The sequence below is a fragment of the Hyla sarda genome, chromosome 11 (genome assembly GCF_029499605.1).
Source record: "Hyla sarda isolate aHylSar1 chromosome 11, aHylSar1.hap1, whole genome shotgun sequence".
Taxonomy (NCBI): domain Eukaryota; kingdom Metazoa; phylum Chordata; class Amphibia; order Anura; family Hylidae; genus Hyla; species Hyla sarda.
In genome coordinates, this window is record NC_079199.1 from 86,546,819 (window position 1) to 86,559,783 (window position 12,965).

At 42.9% G+C, this 12,965-nt stretch overlaps 2 protein-coding genes across 5 annotated transcripts in view; one reads left to right on the plus strand and one right to left on the minus strand.

Moving 5' to 3' along the window:
• Window positions 1–7,169, minus strand: part of ANXA9 (annexin A9) — a 113,039-nt gene extending 105,870 nt beyond the window's left edge. For 2 of the 4 annotated variants that reach the window (XM_056545706.1, XM_056545701.1), the window contains exon 1: window positions 7,038–7,134. The gene's annotated coding sequence lies outside the window, so the exon portion shown is untranslated. Of the gene's footprint in view, window positions 1–7,037 lie in introns of all 4 variants that reach the window. The other 2 variants (XM_056545700.1, XM_056545707.1) reach the window with 2 other exon arrangements.
• The window catches only part of CERS2 (ceramide synthase 2), a 63,794-nt gene continuing 57,606 nt past the window's right edge, over window positions 6,778–12,965 (plus strand). The window contains exon 1 of the mRNA XM_056545698.1: window positions 6,778–6,998. The gene's annotated coding sequence lies outside the window, so the exon portion shown is untranslated. The remainder of the gene's footprint in view (window positions 6,999–12,965) is intronic.

Genomic DNA, 12,965 nt, shown 5'->3' on the forward strand with positions numbered 1-12,965 from the left:
CAGCGATATATGTCAGAATACCTGTAAACCAAAATATACAGGCAATGTAGCCCACAATTTTTTTTTTCAAGCAGATCTGGCAATGGATCCATACAATTTTAGTGGAGCTCCTCTCATGGTTAGAAGTCTCCTTTTGTCTCTGTCAACTTTCTATTAACCCCTTGCTGCAGAATGCAGTTTATAAATGGCGCTGAGGCACGGCAGGTTTATGACGTGAGCTCAGGAGCTGAGCTCACATCATACCCGCATGGTTCCGCCTGCTATCAGCGGCCAGGACCCGTGGCTAATGCCGGACATCACCATTCTAGCCAATATCCGGCAATATCTCTTTAGACGCGGCGATCAGAGTTGATTGCTGCATCTAAAATGTAAATAAAAAATGCTTCCCAGCAGCTCAGTCAGGCTGATCAGGATTACCACGGTAAAACACACAAGGAGGGTCCTTACCTTCCTACTTGGCGTCCGATCGTCGCTGAGATCAAGGCTGGAGCAATGGAGCGCCTATAACACTGATCAATGCTATGCTATGGCATAGCATTGATGAGTATATGAAATCAGAAGATTGCATGTTATAGTCCCCTATGAGGGCTATGAATGTGTAAAAAAAAAAAAAAAAAAAAGGGAAAAAAAGAGTTCATAAATGTTATTTAACCCCTTCCCATATACGGAAAAATTAGATAGGTGGTCAAAATAGGGCAATTTTAAGCATACTAATTTTGTTAAAATAGTTTGAGTTTTTTTTTTTTTAAAGCGGTACAATTATAAAAAAAAAAAAAAGCATATAACATGAGTATCATTTTAATCATATTGACCCACAGAATAAAGAAAAAATGTCATTTTTACAGTAAAGTGTACAGCGTGAAAACAAAACCTTCCAAAATTTGCTGATTTGTTGTTTTCTGAAAATTTGTGATTTTTAGAAGGTAAGGAGGAAAAAACAAAAATGCAAAAATAAAATTAGCCTGGTTCTTAAAGGAAATCTGTCACCATCACCAGTGTCACCTGCACTAACCTGTCGGTACCAGCAGATAGTGCAGGTGACACTGATGGCAACGGTACTCACCTTGTCGCGTTCTGTGGCGAAGATCTTCGGTAATCTTCTCCGTTAGCTCCGCTCCCAGCACCCGGCTTGGGGCACGGGCTGAGCTTCAAATGTCAACGCTGCTGCGAGACCCAGCAGAGAGCAGGAGGGGCTTGGTGACGTCAATATTCCTTTTTTTTTTTTTTCATAACTGTACCGCTTTAAAAAAATCTCAAACTATTTTAACAAAATTAGTATGCTGAAAAGTTTTCCGTATATGGGACGGTATGACGGCTAATTTTCTGCGCTGTGATCTGTAGTTTTTATCAGTACCACTTTTGCTTATATTTAACTTTTTTTTTTTAAATTATAATTTTTTTAAATAAAATGTGACAAAAAAGCAGCAATTTTGGCCTTTTTTTTATTTATTTTTTAACGTTTACGCTGTTCACCGTATGGAATAATTAACAATATATTTTGATAGTTCAGACTTTTATGCACGCGGCAATACTAAATAAGTTTATTAATTCTTTTTACGCTTTTTGGGGGTAAAATGGGGAAGAATGGACGATTTACATTTTTATTGGGGGACGTGATTTTTCCAAATTATAATTTTTTTTATTACATTTATTTTATTTATTTCTTTTATTACACTTTTCACGTCCCCATAGGGGACTATTTATAGCAATCATTTGATTGTTAATACTGTTCAGTGCAATGCATAGGGCGATCTTCTGCTCTGGTCTGCTCGATCTCAGACCAGAGCAGAAGACCCCTGGAGACGACCTCCAGCTGCCATGTCGGATGATCGATCATCCATTTTAAGTACTGCACTGCCGCAGATGCCGTGATCTGTATGGATCACGGCATCTGAGGGGTTATTGGCGGACAACAGCGCGATCGCTGATGTCCGCCATTACTGGCGGATCCCTGGCTGCTGATAGCAGTCATTACAGGGCGTAAATGTACGACATGGTGCGGTAAGTACCATCGCACCATGACGTACATTTAGGTCAATTGTCATTAAGGGGTTAAGTATATAAATGACCCATACAAAAAATATGGAGAAAAAGGCAAAACCCCCTCCGTTCTGTTTGGAGAAAAAAAGGTTTAGTCTCCAGGAGTGACAAGTCTTCTTTAGCATATGGCTATGTTCACACGGGCAAATATCCGCACGGGACATTCACCCGACAGCTAAGACCGCACCGTCTCATAGACAGCAATGAATTTCCATGTGGACTCTGCAGAAAGAAAACACGTCTATTTTTTCTGCGGACATCGGAATTAGAATTTCCATACCAGAAACATCTGCTGTGTAAACAGTGCAGCAGAATCCCATTGATATCAGTGGGACTCTGCTGCTGTGGAATTTCGGTGCGGAATTCTGATGCGGAGTTCCGCAGGGAAATTCCATTGTGTGAACATGGCCTAAGAAGTGTGAATATATGGAACAGTCTACCTCAGGAACTGGTCACAGCAGGAACAGTAGAACAAAATAACATTAATGTATATACAAAAATATAGCATACCCTCCCTTTTATTCACCCATACCGGTTCCTATCACCTCCTTGAACTTAAAAAGTACCTGTCACCAAATAAACTCTTCCTGAGTTTGGTCTCCTGCTTGGCCGGGAGGAGACCAAACTCACTGTATTAATTGTGGAACAGAACAAAGTCACCCAGTGGCCGTTTTTTCTATTACATTTTAAACATATTTATGTTGATAATTTTAAAAGCAAGTGAATGGGAAAGTGTCTGCTAATTACACAAGGAACACTATATTAAAAGTTTTATTTGGTGACAGGTACTCTTTAATGGTCATATGTCTTTTTTTCAAACTTACTAACTATGTAACTTGTTGCCAGACTCCATTGCCAGCACACGTTCACGCAAACCTACTGCCAACATCCCCCGCATCCCTACATTCTGCTTGACTTCTATAGGTAGAACAATCAGCTGTAGAAAATCTGAAGCAAAGTACGCACATTTGAATGTACCCTTAAAAAAGGAGTTCTTTTTTAGCTAAAAAAAAAAAAAAGGTTCTTTTTTTATTTTTTTAAGATCAACTCTCAAATTTTTGGCAGACACATTTCCATTTATTTAATTGCCTTTTATAAAGGTATTAAAGTAAATAGAATACATGTCAAACAAGTCAAACAGGATAGTGTGTGTCCAGCATTTAAGTGGACAAACTAGTGTTGTATGCTTTTGTTATTTAATCTGGTATATTTGCTGGAATCTGCCATGGACGCTCCTCACTGAACCTCCAACACAGATGTGGATAGGACTTATCCTGTAGTTTCCTGTTGCCATAGATTTTCATTGTAGACAAAAAACAGGTCCGTCAGGATTGTAACAGGACTGTTTTTTAACAGGACAAAAAAAGAGACAGTCTTCACTTTCTCTCGTTAAAAAAACGAAACCAAACAGATCTTAACCCCTTAAAGACCAGGCCATTTTTTATTTTTACACTTTCGTTTTTTCCTCCTCACCTTCTAAAAATCATAACAAAATTTTGCACCTACAGAACTGTATGAGGGCTTATTTTTTGTGCCACCAATTGTACTTTGTAATGACATCAATCATTTCACCACAAAATTTATGGCGAAACCAGAAAAAAATATTTGTGGGGCAAAATTGGAAACAAAACACCATTTTGTAAATTTTGGGGGATTACGATTTTATACAATGCACTTTTTGGTAAAAATGAGACCTTATCTTTATTCTGTAGGTCCATATGGTTACAAGGATACCTAATTTATATAGGTTTTACTTTATTTTACTACTTTAAAAAAAATTATGACTACCTGCACCAAAATTAGTATGCGTAAAATTGTCATCTTCTGACTCCTATAACTTTATCTTTCTGCATACAGGGCGGTATGAGGGCTCATTTTTTGCGCCGTGATCTGAAGTTTTTATTGGTACCATTGTTGTATTGATGGGACTTTTTGATAGCTTTTAATACATTCTTTTATGGTATATAAAGTGACCAAAAATACACAATTTTGGACTTTGATATTTTAGGAGTACGCCATTGACCTTGCGGTTTAAGATGACGTTGGCAGGCATCAGATGACGTTGTGCCTGCCGGGCCACTCCCACTTCCTCCCTCACTGGAACACCTATGACTGAGCGGGCTGAGGAGCCTGTTAAAAGGTTAAAAAAAAAAAAGGGGAGGGGTTAAAATAATAAAAGGCAGCATTAGTTTTAGGATGAGTCAGGGAAAGATGCTGGAGGGATTTAGGGACAGATTCGTTTATGATAGGTACTATTTAAGCTTACAAAAAAAATGGTTTGATTCATGTAGATTTTCTGCTACAGATTTTCTGCTGCACAGCCTACAGCTAAGTCACTAAATTGCATCATGACGCATGTGTGTATGACCTGAAGTCATCTTCCTATACTAATACCATACTGGGTGATATATATACCGGGAATCAAATGAATCACCTGCTTACATTCATTTTACCTCCCTTAGTTAATCCATTGGCACTGTACGCCCAAGAGCAGTGCCAAGTTTTAGGTTAGAGACAATATATTTTTTAATTGCACTTCACACAGTATGTGTTTATAAAGGGTGTGCTTATCAATACCAGGTATACAATAATCCTTTCACCAATAAGCCATCCTGTTTACCTTCAAGGTAAAAGGACAGTTCCACTATATACTGCATGTCCTTATGAAGGGTTATTACATGCCAAAACATTGGTGCACATTTCATTGCATGCCAAATACTGGAGGCATGGGGAATACTGTACATCACATAGACACCATACTGCATTGTGGGCATACTTTGTGCCACCAAAAATGTAAGTACCTTCGGAGCATACCTGTCTATTAAAGGGGACATACTGTATAATCCCAGGGATCCAACTGCTGAGACCCCCGCGATCTCCTGCATGGGCCCCGGCTCTCTGTACAGCACTCGGGTCTCTTCAGTGTGAATCCAGCCTAAGGGTCTATTCACACGGCAGAATTTCCTCAAGTGGAATTTCTCCTCAAATGAAAGCCCAATAGACTTCTATAGGAGTCCACACTCCCATTCACACTTCTGAAGAATTTCCGCTTGGATTCCACACCAATTCAGCACAAAATCCTCAAAAGCGGAATTGGGGCGGATGAGCGGAAACTCTGCCGTGTGAATAGCGCCTAAGGGTCTATTTACCAGGGCAGAATTTCCGCTTGCGGAATTCCGCCTCAAATACGCAATACAAGGCTACGAGCAGCCACACTATGATGTGCGAATCACCACGCACGCATGGCAACTTGCACATCGGCGTATTGCCGCTCCGAGACGGCATATCTAAAGGCAGCCTGTAGGGGTCCTTCAGCGGCGGATCTGCAGCATAAAATACGCTGTGGATCCGCTCATCTGAACGTACCCTTAGGCCAGGTTCACACTGCAGAATTTCTGCAGGAGATCGAGCCGGCAGTGCTAGGACCGAGCAGCCTACATTGCTGCCCCCATAGACTGCAATGCATTTCTTGGTGGATCTTATGGGAGATCTGCTCAGAAATGCATTGCCATCTATGGGGAAGGCAATGTAGTCCACGCGGTCCTAGTGCCGCCGGCTCGATCTCCAGCAGAAGTTCTGCCCAGAAATTCCACAGTGTAAACCTAGCCTTATAGACTTCTATGGGATTCCACACTTCCGAATTTCCACTCGAATCCCGCACCAATTCCACACAAAATCTGCACAAGCCAGAAACCACCCAAGGAAACATAAATTCCGCCTGTGTGAATAGACCCCAAGTCTGTCAAAGTCTAAACACTTAGAGACATATCAAAAGTTTTAATCATCAGTCATCTATGACATATCAAAAGTTTTTTTTTTTTATGACAGGTATCATTTAAAGGGGTAGTCCCATGAAAAACAACTTATTCTCTATCCACAGGAGAGGGAATAAGTGTCTGATCACGTGGAGGGCGACCGCTGGGACCACTCCAGACCACTGATCACGTGGAGTGCGACCGCTGGGACCACTGATCATGTGGAGTGCGACCGCTGGGACCACGCCAGACCACTGATCATGTGGAGTGCGACCGCTGGGACCACGCCAGACCACTGATCACGTGGAGTGCGACCGCTGGGACCACGCCAGACCACTGATCACGTGGAGTGCGACCGCTGGGACCACTCCTGACCACTGATCACGTGGAGTGCGACCGCTGGGACCACTCCAGACCACTAATCACGTGGAGTGCGACCGCTGGGACCACTCCAGACCACTGATCACGTGGAGTGCGACCGTTGGGACCACTCCAGAGCTCAAGTATTGGGCTACGGCTTTTACAGAGAGTCTCTAGCGCTTTCATAGAAATGAATGGAAAGTTGTGTTTTCGCGCTGTACACTTTACAATAAAAAGGACACGTTTTCTTTGTTCTGTGGGTCAATTCGATTAAAATGATCCCCATGTTTAGATACTTTTCTATTATTGTACTGCGTTTAAAAAATAAGTATGTTAAAAACTGCCCTATTTTGACCATCTCTAATGTTCTCATTTTTCCTTATACGGGGCTGTATGAGGGCTCATTTTTTGTGTGTTCAGGTTTTTGAGAAGCCTAAAAAAAATGATAAAAATAAAATAAAGTTATAGTCACTGAAACCCACGTGGTCTTTTTTTCGGACATGTATATTGGGTCCTGTATATGGGCGGTTAGTGCTGCAGGGGTTAATAGGTAAAGAATAATGACCCGGGGTCCCTTGTATGAGGGGAGGGAGGTTGGAGTGTGAGGGTCCCTCTATCTCACCTTTGCTGAGGGTGAGTGAACGCGGGAGGAGGAGGAGGAGTGGGCCCGGGAAGGAGGGAGTGGACTCGCTCAGAGGAAGAGGAGTCGCCGGCCCTTCCTCTCATAGTTTCAGCCAGAGGAGGGGGTGAGAGGCGACGTCAGAAGAAGTGAACTCCCGGGGAGAGCGGTGGTAGCGCTCCCATCTCCCCCACACCGTGACCCGGCACACAGTCCCCGCACAAGTAAGTGTCTCCGCTTATAACTTCACTCAGGACTCCAACCTGTGTCTCTTTAGTTGTTCACACTACGACCCCCGGACATGCTGGTACTTGTAGTGCCGCCGCGGTCTGTTACATTCTACTATAACTACTCTTTTATAGTTACCGCTAACAACCAATGAGCGCGCTCCTTTTACTTCCCAACCTGCGCGAGGGAATAAAGAGCTGATCTGTGATTGGCTGCCTGGAGGATACGAGCTGTGACCTGATTGGTTGCTGTGGGCATTTATTTATTTATATCATTATTATTATTATTTATTAATTTTTTTCCCAAGACCTTAGAAAGTGTTGTTGCTCATAGCAACCAAAGTTCTCATTTTTATGATTTGGAGACTATATGGGGGAGATTTATGAAAAGTTGCTGAGTTGCCCATAGCAACCAATCAGATTGCTTCTTTCATTTTGCAAAGGCCTTATTTAAAAGGAAAGAAGCGATCTGATTGGTTGCTATGGGCAACTCAGCAACTTTTCCTCTTGACAAGTTTGATAAATTCCCCCCCCCCACTTATAAGCAGTGAGTTAATTGGTTGCTGTTTGCACAGTGACCAATCAGATTCCAGCTCTTAGGTTTCTGAAAGGGCTTTGGAAGCTACATGGGCAAATGCGGTATTTAGTAGTGATGAGCGGCATTGCCCATATTCGAATTTGCGATATTTTGCGAATATATAGACGAATATTCGTCCTATATTTGCGAATTTCGCGTATTCGAGGACGAAGACAGTGAGGGGGTGGACAACTTTACTATTGGTTGCTAGGGATGTTGTTGATAACCTCTGACAAGTGTATTTGCATCATTTTAATTGGCCCACAAGTGAAAAGAAGGAATAAGCGAATATTCACAATTTCGAATATATAGCGAATATATTCGCAATATTAACGAATTCGCGATATTTGTGATAAAAATTAGAAATGTGAATATTCGTTCCCAACTCTATTGTTTAGCTTAGTGTTTCCCAACCAGGGTGCCTTTAGCTGTTGCAAAACTACAACTCCCAGCATGCCCGGACAGCCGTTGGCTGTCCGGGCATGCTGGGAGTTGTAGTTTTGCAACAGCTAAAGGCACCCTGGTTGGGAAATTGGTGCCCGCGCAGCAGCGTGTTGGTGCCCGCGCAGCAGTGTGTTGGTGCCTGTGGTCACTTGGTTACTGCGCTGTCACTAGGGTTTGGTCGCTTTCACTGCCTGGCTCCTCACAATGATTTAACACAGTGACATGGTCCTATATGGCTGATGATGCCCCCCAGTACATCATTGTTGTGCCTATGGAGCAGAAAAGTAAGTCAACTGGTTGGAAATGATAGTTCGCCTGCGGTGTACTGGTGGTGGACCCATGTTAGGACCCCTTTCATAGTGCAGGTCTCCTGGATAGTAACAGATTCTTGCTGCATCCCTAAAATTCCACTATTCTTACACAGCAAAGTGCCCAATAAACACCTGTTCCTTTAATTTGATGGTCTCCAATGTGTGGCTCTCCAAATCCACGTAGAAAATCACCAATTAGGCTCTTGATATAGTAAAACTTTACTTTTTTTATTTGAAAAATATAAGATGATACAAAATTAATAGTGTACCATAATAAAGTACTGGGATAGGGAGAATGATACAGGTGAGTAGCTATGCTATATGCCCTGCCTAAAATTAGGGAGGAACGGGGATAGGAAATTCAATACAATAAACTTATTGGCACATATACACAGTGAAGTGGTGAACCGCAAGAGGGGTTCCTCACTTCACTGTGTATGTGTATCATTAAAGGGGTACTCCGCCCCTAGACATCTTATCCCCTATCCAAAGGATAGGGGATAAGATGTCAGATCGCCGCGGTGCCACTGCTGGGGACCCCGGGGATCGCTGCTGCAGCACCCCGCTATCATTACAGCACAGAGCGAGTTCGCTCTGCACGTAATGACTCGCAATACAGGGGCCGGAGCATCGTTACGTCACGGCTCCGCCCCTCGTTATGTCACGGCCCGCCCCTTTCAATACAAGCTTATGGGAGGGGGCGCGGCGGTCGTCACTCCCCCTGCCATAGACTCGCTCTGTGCTGTAATGATAGCGCAGTGCCGCAGCGGGGATCCCAGGGCTCCCCAGCAGCGGGACCACGTCGATCTGACATCTTATCCCCTATCCTTTGGATAGGGGATAAGATGTCTAGGGGCGGAGTACCCCTTTAAGGCTGGGTTTCTGCCGGAGATCAAGCCTGCGGCACTAGGACCGCGTGGACTACATTGCCGTCCCCATAGATGGCAATGTATTTCTGAGCAGATCTCCTAAAAGATCCACCCAGAAATGTATTGCATTCTATGGGGGCAGCAATGCAGTCTGCTCAGTCCTAGCGACGCCGGCTCAATCTTTGGCAGAAATTCTGCAGTGTGAACCCAGCCTAAGTTTATTGTACTGAATTCCCTATCCCCATTCCACACTTAGTTTTAGAGGTTCTTCTCTTATTTTAGGCAGGGCATATAGCATAGATACTCACCTGTATCCTTCTCCCTATCCCAGCACTTCATTATGGTACACTATTAATTTTGTATCATCTTATATTTTTCAAGTAAAAGTTAAAGGGGTACTCTGGTGGAAAACTTTATTTTTTATTTTTTAATCAACTGGTGCTAGAAAGTTAGACAGATTTGTAAATTACTTTTATTAAAAAATCTTAATCCTTCTAGTACTTATTAGTTGCTGAATACTACATAGAAAATTCTTTTATTTTTGGAACACAGAGCTCTCTGCTGACATCATGACCACAGAGCTCTCTGCTGTCCATTTTAAGAACTGTTCAGAGTAGGAGAAAATCCCCATAGCGAACATATGCTGCTCTGGACAGTTCCTAAAATGGACAGAGATGTCAGTGTAGAGCACTGTGCTTGTGATTCAGCAGAGAGCTCTGTGTTCCAATCCAAAAAGAAATAATTTCCTCTGTAGTATTCAGCAGCTAATAAGTACTGGAAGGATTAAGATTTCTTAATATAAGTAATTTACAAATCTGTTAAACTTTCTGGCACCAGTTGATTTAAAAAGAAAAAAAAAATTCCACCGTAGTACCATTTTAACTTTTACTATATCAAGTGGATTTTCAATTATATTTTATATTTATTTACCAAGGGACACTTTATCAAGCTGGTCTTGGGAACCATACACCATTCACCCAAGTGTTGTAAAACTACAACCCGCACCATGCTGGGAGTTGTAGTTTTGCAACAGCTGGAGGCCACAGTTTGGAGACCACTGGAAACTGCAACAGCAAGCTAAAAGAGTGTACAAGTACTGGTGGACAGTTACACGAGCACTTGTACACTTTGGCACCTGCAGATTAGACAGACGCACAATCAGTAGCCAGAGATATGTAGTTTCCTCTAAAGAAAAATCCCTCTCACCTTTCTTATGCTCCTGTGCTGAGGCCTCTTCACCGTACGATCCATTATCTGGAGTAGTGCAGGACCTTCTGCATGATTATACAAGTGGCAGGTCCTGCACTGCTCTGGCTTGCAAGAGAAGGTCCTGCACCACTAAAAGGGTGAAGGATGTAGATGCCTCAGCTCATGAGCGCCCGGACTCAGCCGTATTCGGGAACCGTATTTAATGCATGCCTATGAGCCGACCAGAGTGAACCGCAGCCTCCGGTCGGCTGCGTTTTCGGCCGTATGCGGTTACCCGACTGCAGGCAAAAATGCGGTCGACCACGTTTTTGCCTGCGGTCGGGAAACCGCATACGGCCGAAAATGCAGCCGACCGGAGGCTGCGGTTCACTCCGGTCGGCTCATAGACATGCATTAAATACGGTTCCCGAATACGGTTGAGTGCGGGCGCCGCGATTAAGCCCCGCCCCCCCTCCTCCCAGCCGTATACGGGAACCGTAGTTAACAAAACGTGGTGTGAACCCAGCCTTAGTGGGATTTTTATTATTTTCTTTTGGAGGGGCCTTATTGGTAGGGTAATCTACCTAACACAGTGTTTCCCAACCAGTATGCCTCCAGCTGTTGCAAAACTACAACTCCCAGCATGCTCGGACAGCCAAAGGCTGTACGGGCATGCTGGGAGTTGTAGTCTTGCAACAGCTGTAGACACCCTGTTTGGGAAACACTGACCTAACAGAAGGTTCCCTACTCACCTACTGGGGGCTTCTATCTAATTGGGGGGGGGGGGTAGGGGGAATCCCTAACTACTGGGAGTATATCTTAATTATTAGGTATTGACATCCCTAGTGATCTTCATGTTGCCTGAAGTCACGGTATAGTGTAGCCCTAGCCTTATTACTAGGGTCCAAGGAGTCAGACCCCTGTTAGGCTGGGTTCACACCATGTTTTTCAAATACGGTAACCGTATACGGTTTTCCGCAAAAAAAAGTATACGACCGTATGCATAGAGAATGCATTGTAAACCATATTCCAAATGTTGTGTACGGTTGCATCCGTTTTGCCTCGGATACGGCTTTGCCGATTTTTCAACCGTAGGCAAAAATGCTGTCGACCACGTTTTTGCCTCCGGTTGGAAAACCATATGCGAACCGTATGCAGTTCTTTTAACATTGTTGTCTATGAGAACCGTACACAGAATTTCAGAATACGGTTGCACACGGTTTTTCTAATCCGTTTTTGGAGTTGACACATGCGCAGAATGGAATTTCAATAGAACAATAGTCATTTTATTAAATTGCTGGAAAACTAATTCCAACAAAATAGCAAAACCGTTGGCAAAAACTGATGCAAACGGATAGAACCGTACGGGGAAAAAAACGTATACGTTTTAATTTGGAGTCAGACGGTTGTATAAGGTTGCATACGGTTTTTGCCATATGTTTTTTAGCGGAAAACAGTATATGGTAACCGTATTTGAAAAACGTGGTGTGAACCCAGCCTTATTCAGCATTGGAAAGCTGCTGAATGAGGGGCCAGTCCTGGTTGTCAGGCAACAAAATAATAAAGAATTAGGACTTTTAGGTAAAAAAAAAAAAATTCCTTCTATAGCTATCTTGAAATGGATGTTTTGGAGAGGTGAGGAATCTGTGGGGGCTGGTAAGGTATGTCACTACTGAGGGGGAGATCCTTTAGGAATGTTTGGGTTTTGGTTGGGTTTCTTTTCAGTTAAACGTGGCCGGGGTCTGTACTAGATGGGAGGTTGATTTCATCTCATCAGTTTATTATATTTCTATATGCTTGAGCTGTGATCAGGTTAAAGAGGTTATCCAGGGGAAAACTTTTTCTACCTCTTCTAGTCTGTGCAGTTCCCGAGACAAGCAGAGATGTCAGCAGAGAGCACTGTTGCCAGACAGAAAACAACAACTCAACTTCAGCAGCTGATAATTATTGAAAGGATGAAGATTTTTTAATTGAAGTAAATGACAAATCTGTTTAACTTTCTGGAGCCAGTTGAGATAGATATAGATAGAGAGATGTATATCTAACATTTTCCTGGAATACCCCTTTTAACAACCTTTGCCCAGTTTTGCATAACTTCTCTGTTTTGACTGCCTTTGGCTTCACGACCACCTTCAGCGTCAGGAAATCCGAAATTTACAAGATGTATTTGCAGTGGATTCCAGTTAAAATTCCAGTGTTTACATTTGAAGCAAAGTGGAAGCAATGTCCCCAAACTGCAAAAAAAGATCTGTACATTAACTGACCTGCGGAGTGACTTCTAAATCTGCAGCTTGTCAGTTATGTCGGACCTCCTGAAATATTTTTTTGGGGGATTTTCCCCCATTCACTGTAATAGGAACGTCACCGTGTCCCTGACTTACTATTGAAAACCCGACATGTTTTGTCTGCGCCAGAAATTCTGTCTCATTGCACCAGAAATGAGAAAAACCCGACCAACTCTCCATTTTACTGAGAGAACCCGAAAAAGGGCGTGATCACAGAAAAGGGGCAAAAACCCCATAGATCAGAGAAGGTGTGTGTAATAAATATAATATATATATATATATATATATAT